The following is a 10956-nucleotide window of genomic DNA, read 5'->3' as shown; positions in this document are numbered from 1 at the left end:
CAATGCAACTCCTACAACAAAACAGTTTTAAGGACATGTCACACCAATGCAGCTCCTACAACTAAACAGTTTAAGGACATGTCACACCAATGCAACTCCTACAACTAAACAGTTTTAAGGACATGTCACACCAATGCAACTCCTACAACTAAACAGTTTTAAGGACATGTCACACCAATGCAACTCCTACAACATAACAGTTTTAAGGACATGTCACACCAATGCAACTCCTACAACTAAACAGTTTTAAGGACATGTCACACCAATGCAACTCCTACAACTAAACAGTTTTAAGGACATGTCACACCAATGCAACTCCTACAACAAAACAGTTTTAAGGACATGTCACACCAATGCAACTCCTACAACAAAACAGTTTTAAGGACATGTCACACCAATGCAACTCCTACAACAAAACAGTTTTAAGGACATGTCACACCAATGCAACTCCTACAACAAAACAGTTTTAAGGACATGTCACACCAATGCAACTCCTACAACATAACAGTTTTAAGGACATGACACACCAATGCAGCTCCTACAACTAAACAGTTTTAAGGACATGTCACACCAATGCAACTCCTACAACTAAACAGTTTTAAGGACATGTCACACCAATGCAACTCCTACAACTAAACAGTTTTAAGGACATGTCACACCAATGCAACTCCCTACAACAAAACAGTTTTAAGGACATGTCACACCAATGCAACTCCTACAACAAAACAGTTTTAAGGACATGTCACACCAATGCAACTCCTACAACTAAACAGTTTTAAGGACATGTCACACCAATGCAACTCCTACAACAAAACCGTTTTAAGGACATGTCACACCAATGCAACTCCTACAACAAAACAGTTTTAAGGACATCTCACACCAATGCAACTCCTACAACAAAACCGTTTTAAGGACATGTCACACCAATGCAACTCCTACAACAAAACAGTTTTAAGGACATGTCACACCAATGCAACTCCTACAACAAAACCGTTTTAAGGACATGTCACACCAATGCAACTCCTACAACTAAACAGTTTTAAGGACATGACACACCAATGCAACTCCTACAACAAAACAGTTTTAAGGACATGTCACACCAATGCAACTCCTACAACAAAACAGTTTTAAGGACATGTCACACCAATGCAACTCCTACAACAAAACAGTTTTAAGGACATGACACACCAATGCAACTCCTACAACTAAACAGTTTTAAGGACATGTCACACCAATGCAACTCCTACAACAAAACAGTTTTAAGGACATGTCACACCAATGCAACTCCTACAACTAAACAGTTTTAAGGACATGTCACAGCAATGCAGCTCCTACAACTAAACAGTTTTAAGGACATGTCACACCAATGCAGCTCCTACAACAAAACAGTTTTAAGGACATGTCACACCAATGCAACTCCTACAACAAAACAGTTTTAAGGACATGTCACACCAATGCAACTCCTACAACTAAACAGTTTTAAGGACATGTCACACCAATGCAGCTCCTACAACAAAACAGTTTTAAGGACATGTCACACCAATGCAACTCCTACAACTAAACAGTTTTAAGGACATGTCACACCAATGCAACTCCTACAACAAAACAGTTTTAAGGACATGTCACACCAATGCAGCTCCTACAACTAAACAGTTTTAAGGACATGTCACACCAATGCAACTCCTACAACAAAACCGTTTTAAGGACATGTCACACCAATGCAGCTCCTACAACAAAACCGTTTTAAGGACATGTCACACCAATGCAACTGCCATTGGGGATAATGGTTTCATGGAACTACTCGCAACCGTTTGGCTGGCAAATCATTGGTGCGGTTTGGGCCTAACCTGTGGAGAGTTGATTTCACTCTTCAATCCAAAAGTGTACAAAATGTAAAGTTTTACACTTTCAGACTTAAATTGACATTCCTATTTTTGTGGTTACTGGTTAATTAGCCTCGGTACCAGGCTTTCATTTTTGTTTGCAAAAATTTAAAGCCTGGAGGAACGCATTGGCCGCTCTGGTCTAAAAGTGGGAGTCAACCCTTCCGGGTGGGCGTCGCTCCAAATGATGTGACGTAGCGCTGCACTAGGGGGGAGAGGAGGGGCCGGGGGTGACGGACAGATCGATGAGATCCAATCAGGGCGTGCGCAAATCTGAGCCGCGACCCGCCCCTCTAGACCAGAAACTTAACACGTTAGCTCAGGCTACTGGTTAATCGGTTCCAAACCAGTGCTTTACCAAACCCACTGGCATCCTACATAAATAATATATATATCATTTCAAGACCTTTACCATTATTACATGAATCAACATGTATTTGGACTGGGGAAAAAAATGGATTTCACTAACATTTCAAGGCTTTTATAATACATTTTCCAAACATTGTCCAATACCCGCAGCCTGGTAACTACTAAGTAATAAATGATAGATGCCATATTGATTTATTAGTAAGGGGGGCGTCAAGAACACGCTAGACCTCCCAGCCTGTGGTGATAATTACATCTTAATAACAGTATCGGTTCAATGAGGACAGTAAAACTGTAATTCATACTATAATACAATTATGACTAATTGCCATAATAACAGATGTTTGTGAATGTAATCAAGTGTATTTGACCTGGCATGTTTCAAATGGCATGTGGTCAAATCAAGTATCAATATGGCCGTGGCTGTAAGAATAATAGGACAAAAGGCGACTAAAATTGAGTTTTGTGGTTTGATGGGAGACTTTCTAAAGTCTAAACCAACAACTAAAAAAGGTGGCATTATAGGAAGTTATCAATGGAAGACGGAAATGGCAAAGACGACTAACTCGGTTATCGTCGCCCCACATTGTGTTGTTTGCAGCACAAACAACAAACTGTTTTAGAAGTAATTAGAGCAAGGTAGCGATTCTTTGTATAATTTCCCCTGGTAAGGATTTCTACAGATTAAATCAAACTTAACCCTCCTCACCACAAGCACAAACAGTGATACATCAGATTTGGGTATCTACGGCTCACAGTATGCACACCCCCCCCCCCTGCTTTGTCCTGGCAGCCAACACATGGTGCACAGTACTGTACTGTACAGTACGTTATGCTATACTGCCGCTAACGGCGTGCAATGATGTAAAATCCTTTGATGGGAGCAGTGAAGAGTTACAGTCCATTGCGTTTGCGTGTATATATATATATTTTTTTTCCTCACATTCTCACAAGCCTTATTATCACCACCGTGGCTGTCCAGATATAAAAGCATCCATATTTTGCCATTAATACGACACTTGATCACATACTGTATATACAGTATACTGTTGTTGAATTGGAGAGTTCACTTCAATGGCCATAATATCGTTTACCTTCCACTCGTAGACCGTCATATCTATGGTGACATCCCCGGTTGATTGACAGGTGTCAGGTGGCGTGGCCGTTAGGAGGGGTCGTTTGTTGATACAGCCGTGTGTTTTCTCCTCTCTTTGAGTGACTGATCTGTACAAAGGTACACATAAAGGCCCTCCTTCAGCAATGTACACACACAGCACTCTGAGAGGAGTACGTAAACACACACACACACACACACACACACACACACACACACACACACACACAGCACTCTGAGAGGAGTACGTAAACACACACACACACACACACACACACACACACACACACACAGCACTCTGAGAGGAGTACGTAAACACACACACACACACACGTCACACACACATGTCACTCACACACACACACACACACACACACACACACACACACACGTCACGCACACAGCGACATTAACCCATTTTGGCCTGACGTCGAAATTTAAAAAAAAATAGTCTTCTAAATCCTGACAGTTTTCTGAAAAACCTTATGTTTCTGTATCAGTGGTGCTCAATATTTCATGTCAAGGACCCCAAAACTGTTATTTAAGAGGCTGCTGGACCCCCATCTAAAAAACATGTTGTTCCAGGAAATGTCACCCGAAGCAAAGATTTGAGTTAAAAACGTTCGCTCTGAAAGAATATATATATTCCAAATTTGCTCCACATTTACACGATTTTTTTCAAAAATCCACTTGGTGGATTTACCATTAATCCATCACAAGCTCGTAATCATGGATTACGAGCTTGTAGATCTGATATTTTTCAATAGCTAAATTATAACATAATTTAAAAACACCAATAAGGGGTTCACGCCCAAAATGGGTTAAACAGTGTGGCGGGCTTGGGGGGGAGGAGGGGGGGGGGGAGGGGAGGGAGGGTGGATGGCGGATAGGCAAGTGGGGGGGGGGGGGGGGGGGGGGGGGAGCCGGGGGGAGTCAAACAAACGCTGGAGTGTGGCGGCGGTAAGTTTGCATTTGCCCCGCATACCAACAAGCTGCTGCTATCTCATTAACAAACCCACTGAAATAAAAGAGCGCCTTTTTTTGGCTCACAGCTATGAAAAAAAAAAAATTATCATAGTGATGATGTTCCTCGGCCGTCAACAGAGCTGTGATAACGTTGTTTGATGATGACTTTCCCATGAATGTTAAGCAGCCGCGGCGGCGGAGGAAAGGAGCTTATCAGCGCCTAATGCCCATCTCTAATTCCTGCCCTTCTTGAACTAGCCATTTTCTAACAGCGTTAACTGTCAAATTTACATCCCGTCTTAACCCATTCCGGACGGGGAGGAGGAACCCCCCTTTGGTGTTTTAATTTAAAGCATTCTGTTATGCTTTAGCTGTTGACAAATAGCAGATCTACAAAGCGCTTTGTAGATCTGCTATTTTTGAAAAGTCGTGAAAATGTGACTCAAATCTTTGAATATATATTCTTTCAGAGCGAACGTTTTTAAACTCAAATCTTTGCTTCTGGGGGGGGGGGGGGTCCCTGGAACAACGTATTTTCAGATGGGGGGGTCGGCAGCCAATTACATACATTTTTGGGGGTCCTTGACTCCTCGATATGAAAATGTTTGAGAACGACGGCGGACATAGAAACATGAGGGTTTAAAAAGAAAAAAACTGTCAGGACTTAGAAGAGGATTTTAAAGAATGGGTCTCGCCGGTCTAAATGGGTTAATGCCACTAAAGAGTACGGGGGGATGAAGAGTAAATGACAGCAGTGTAATGAGGAAGGCAAGGCAACCCCCCCCCCCTCCCTCTCTCTCTCTCTCTCTCTCTCTCTCAAAGGAGAATATTTTCACAATCTGGATGAGAGGGGGGGGAGGGGGGGGGATAGAAAGCTTTACCTGTGAACTTCTGAGGTGAGAAATGAGCAGCAGGGAAATATTTTGTGAGGAGAGAAAACAAAGAGACAAAGTAGGTTGTCGTCTTCTTAAACTGCCCCAACAAACAAATATTCGAAAATTGGCATTTTAGTCTAATCTAAGGTTAAAGTATTAAAGGAGAAATATAGTCTGCAGTTCCCACAGGGAATGAATTTAAGGATCCTTAAATACATTTCCTGTGGGAGCTACAGTACTTACACAACAGTGTGCGGACTATTTCTCCTGTACTGTACGTATCTCTTTGTTCAGTTCAGCACCTGTACGTTTTTGTGAAATGTGCGTTACTTTCCTTTGGATTCCGTTTCTAAAGTATTAAGCCATTTTGGACTGAGGTCGGAAAAAAAAATAAAGGCTTCTAAATCCTAAATAGTTTCAGAAAAACCCATGTTTCTATGTCAGTGGTGCTCAACCTTTTTCATATAAAAAGGATCCCCAGAATTATATCTATTTGGCCACGGACCCCCATCTCAAAATATGTAGTTCCAGGGACCCCCCAGAAGCCAATATTTGAGTTAAAAACGTTCACTCTGAAATATATATTCAAAGATTTGCGCCACATTTTCATGACTTTTAAGAAATAGCAGATCTACAAGCTCATAGCGCGCTATGAGCTTGTAGGTCTGCTAGCGCCCCACTCAGTGATTTGGGTGAATTAGAAACCCCGGTCCGCCCCCCCGGTCCACCCCGGTAACAAGATGTGCACATGCACGCTCTACAGTGACCAAGGCCCGCCCTCGCTTGATCATGATTGGCGGAAGGCCCCTCTCTATTCTGATTGGATGACGGTTGGGCCAGCTAGCCAAAAGCGAAACCTACAGGGTTTTTTTTACCCCAGGGGTGAACTGGGGACAGGGAGGAACTCCTTATATGGTCAGCACACTCTATAGTAGGGAGGATTATCACAACAAAACAAAAAAATAACTGATATTTGAATTAAGGGAAATCACTGAATATACCTTTAACCATGCAAAAAACGTATGGCTCTTAAGAGGGTGAGCCAGAAAATAGCAGCCAGGAGAATGAGACTATAGCAGAGACACCGCCAAAGACACCAGGAGAATGAGACTATAGCAGAGACACCGCCAAAGACACCAGGAGAATGAGACTATAGCAGAGACACTACCAAAGACACCAGGAGAATGAGACTATAGCAGAGACACTGCCAAAGACACCAGGAGAATGAGACTATAGCAGAGACACTGCCAAAGACACCAGGAGAATGAGACTATAGCAGGACACTGCCAAAGACACCAGGAGAATGAGACTATAGCAGGACACTGCCAACGACACCAGGAGAATGAGACTATAGCAGGACACTGCCAAAGACACCAGGAGAATGAGACTATAGCAGAGACACTGCCAAAGACACCAGGAGAATGAGACTATAGCAGGACACTGCCAAAGACACCAGGAGAATGAGACTATAGCAGAGACACTGCCAAAGACACCAGGAGAATGAGACTATAGCAGGACACTAGCCAAAGACACCAGGAGAATGAGACTATAGCAGGACACTGCCAAAGACACCAGGAGAATGAGACTATAGCAGGACACTGCCAAAGACACCAGGAGAATGAGACTATAGCAGGACACTGTCAAAGACACCAGGAGAATGAGACTATAGCAGGACACTGCCAAAGACACCAGGAGAATGAGACTATAGCAGGACACTGCCAAAGACACCAGGAGAATGAGACTATAGCAGGACACTGCCAAAGACACCAGGAGAATGAGACTATAGCAGGACACTGCCAAAGACACCAGGAGAATGAGACTATAGCAGGACACTGTCAAAGACACCAGGAGAATGAGACTATATCAGGACACTGCCAAAGACACCAGGAGAATGAGACTATAGCAGGACACTGTCAAAGACACCAGGAGAATGAGACTATAGCAGGACACTGCCAAAGACACCAGGAGAATGAGACTATATCAGGACACTGTCAAAGACACCAGGAGAATGAGACTATAGCAGAGACACTGCCAAAGACACCAGGAGAATGAGACTATAGCAGAGACACTGCCACAGACACCAGGAGAATGAGACTATAGCAGGACACTGCCAAAGACACCAGGAGAATGAGACTATATCAGGACACTGCCAAAGGCATCAAGATCTGCCAGCCAGCAAACTGGTGCTCTGGGAACCAACACACAGGCATCAATTACGAGGACGTCCCACGCTAACATACATGGATGTACTCAAGAACGATGCAGGAGTGCAAAGCACCAACGAGCTGGCCGGATGTATGGAGAACCAGGATGACTGGAAGAGACTATGGAGGGCTCGTCTGAGGACCACCTATAGAGATAGAGCTAACAAAGACTTCATCTAAGTACAGTACAGTACAGTACAGTACAGTACAGTACAGTAGAGGGACCCCTTGGGGACCCCCACAAGGTAAACTCTGTCATTTCTCAACCGTTTCGGACGTGGGGCGGCTCCCGGCCCCCTGGGCACGTTCCTATGGGTGTCTACTCTGGATGTTTTCCGGGGACCCCCTGGGGACCCCCACACAGAGTCGCACCACTATGATTTATTTTTCATACTGCAGCTGCAGCTTTAGCTTAGCTTAAATACTTCTCTCTCTCTCTCTCTCTGCGGTAGGCTGGTAGCTGTTCTGTAGTTGAGCTGTACAGTAGCTTATAGTTAACTACATTTTCACAGTACAGTATCTTCCCCAATATTGTTCAAAGGATAGAGTTCTGACCGTCAAAAGTGCCATGGAGCATTATTCGCCTGAGCAACTCATTACACTGACGGAAGCAATTGAAAGAATGACATCAATATTTTCATTCAAGGCAACTGATATCAGTCCACGGACCACTTTAATTCCCTGTTGCTAAATTGCCATTCCCTTCATTAACACAAAGAAAAATGACAATGAAATCATTATGCGTCAGAATCATCTTGGAATTGATTAAATAAATTGTGTGAAAATTGCACTGGCCTTAATGGGAAAATGAATTTATGTTTCCAACTGATATATAACCTTTGATGTACGGCCCTATATAAAAAATATATACATGCAGACGCACAATTCTATTAATACCATAACATTTGTTTTCTGTCTTTCAAATGTCATTCCTTGATCGCAATATATTAAAATGATTTCCTATGAAATAAGTTGATCTAATGAACAATAGCACTATGCTATTCCACTGCACGGTATACTAGCTGACATCGACTAGAGACTAAAACTAAGATGAAAAATGTTCGTCGACTACCTTTTTTCATTGACGAAAACTACCGGTAAATGGAAAACCTATGATGACTAAAACTAAGAATTTCGTCAACAGATAAAAAACCAGACTATTAAATGTTAGGAAGGGAGATCCGGCAGGGATCAAAACATAGATAAAGAGAGAGAAGGATCCGGGCACACAAAGTTAAAAATGAGGAATGCCTTTATTAAAATAAAAAGGCGACTGCCAACAAACATGTTTCGACCTAACCGGTCTTCGTCAGGGCAAGAATGGGCATCTTGCCACAACCCTAACAAAGTCCGGTAGACTTTAAGACAAGTCTAGTTGAGAACCGGACTGGTATGTCAGAGGAACAGTCGCATTAGTAAGTATAGCGGCCTTTTTATATTAGTAGGATTTGTGTGTTTTCCTATATTGCTATATAGACCGTTTCAAGCATTATGTTATATGCCTACTTTATATAAGCCTACTTTAGCTATTGAAAAATAGCAGATCTACAAGCTCATAGCGCACCACCGAGTGGCACGCTACGAACTTGTAGTTCTGCTATTTTTGAAAAATCGTGAAAATAGGCCTCTAATCTTTGAATAATATAATTGTTACAGAGTGAACGTTTAACTAAAATCTTTGCTTCTGGGAGGTCCCTGGAACAACATATTTTCAGACGGGGGTTGGCGGCCAAATACAGATCCTTGACATGAAATATTGAGAAACACAGATATAGAAACATAATGGGTATTTCAGAAAACTGTCATGTGTCTACTGTACCTATACCGTAGCTCATTAATACTTCATGTATGAAGTAAAAAGAACAGATTTGTGTGATGCTGTATATACAGTATGAAGTATAATGAGTGAATTGGGCTTCAGTGCCTCCTCCGATGCAAATGAGGCAAGTTGAACGTTTCCCCTGCACTGCCTGTGTGTAATTTAAGATGGCATTTAAAGCTTCTTACCCTAGATGTTATCACCCAAATTAATTCATCAGGTAATATTTCCCCATTATTCAAAAGGCATTATTTTATGTCAGGCGAGCTAATGAACAACTACAAGGCGCCACACACACACACACACACACACACACACACACACACACACACACACACACACACACACACACACACACACACACACACACACACACACACACACACACACACACACACACACACACACACACACACACACACACACACGATACATCATAAGTACGCAGCCAGGCTTTGAAAGAAAGGGGGACATTTTACACATTAGTGCTTCATATACGCCATAGAATAGAATAGTTATATTTAACCCATTTGGACCTGGGAACAATTCTACAAATGTCTTCTAAATCCTGACAGTTTTCTTGAAAAACCTCATGTTTCTATGTGTAATTGTCTCCACCAGGCCGAAGGCATGTGGGGAGAGTATGTTTTGCACTCCGTCCGTCCGTGTGTCCGTGTGTCCGTGTGTCCGTGTGTCCGTGAACAGCTAATCTCGGCCACCGTTAACCCGGTCGATGCCATATTTTGCACACACACTCCCTGGATGCCAACCATGAACCTCTGCCCCAAACTTTCCAGAACGGCCTGTTATAGCGCCACCAGGAGGCCGCTTTGTGCAAAACAAGTTTTTCAATACCATATTTTGCACACACACTCCCTGGATGCCAACCATGAACCTCTGCCCCAAACTTTCCAGAACGGCCTGTTATAGCGCCACCAGGAGGCCGCTTTGTGCAAAACAAGTTTTTGCACAGTACACCTACAGATTTTGTCCAAACATCACGCAAATTGGTACACAGTCTCTCTAGAGCCATTCAACGAAACGGGTCTTTCAGATTCATCAGACTCCATCCTGATTGGTTAAGATTGGCTTCCAAAGTTCACAGGAGTGCTCAGTTTCAAACAAAATGCTGCAAATCATGAACACATCGCGTGATTTCTGTGAAATTGTGCACCCACATTCCCACTAGGCCGAGGACGAAATGCCACATGAACAATTTCAACTCAGCCTCAAGGTGGCGCTATAACTGGCCGAAAAGTGTTTTTACCTCTAACTGCACGGATCTGTGGATAACCTGGTGGAGACCTGTGCCCGGAAGGGCACTTTTTCTAGTTTTCATTCTGAAAAACCCCCCAAAAATGTATGTAATTTGTCGCCGACCCCCATCTGAAAATGTTGTTCCAGGGACCCCTCCAGAAGCAAAGATTTGCGTTAAAAACGTTCGCTATGAAAGAATATATATATATATATATATATATATATTCAAAGATTTACGCCACATTTTCACGATTTTTCAAAAATAGCAGACCTACAAGCTCGTACTTTTCAACAGCTAAAAGCACCAAAAGGGGTTCCCGTTCAGAATGGGTTAACAAAAGGTAGACTATACAGTACATATACATTATAAAAACCATTCCCGAGTGATCATTTAACTCGTACAAGAGTGTACAAAATGGTTCAAACCGAGTTAAATTAATTTGACTGTGTATAGACTCTAGAGCTGCATATG

This window comes from Protomyctophum parallelum (genome assembly GCF_964188405.1).
Source record: "Protomyctophum parallelum genome assembly, chromosome: 10".
Taxonomy (NCBI): Eukaryota; Metazoa; Chordata; class Actinopteri; order Myctophiformes; family Myctophidae; genus Protomyctophum; species Protomyctophum parallelum.
This window is presented reverse-complemented; position numbering follows the sequence as displayed.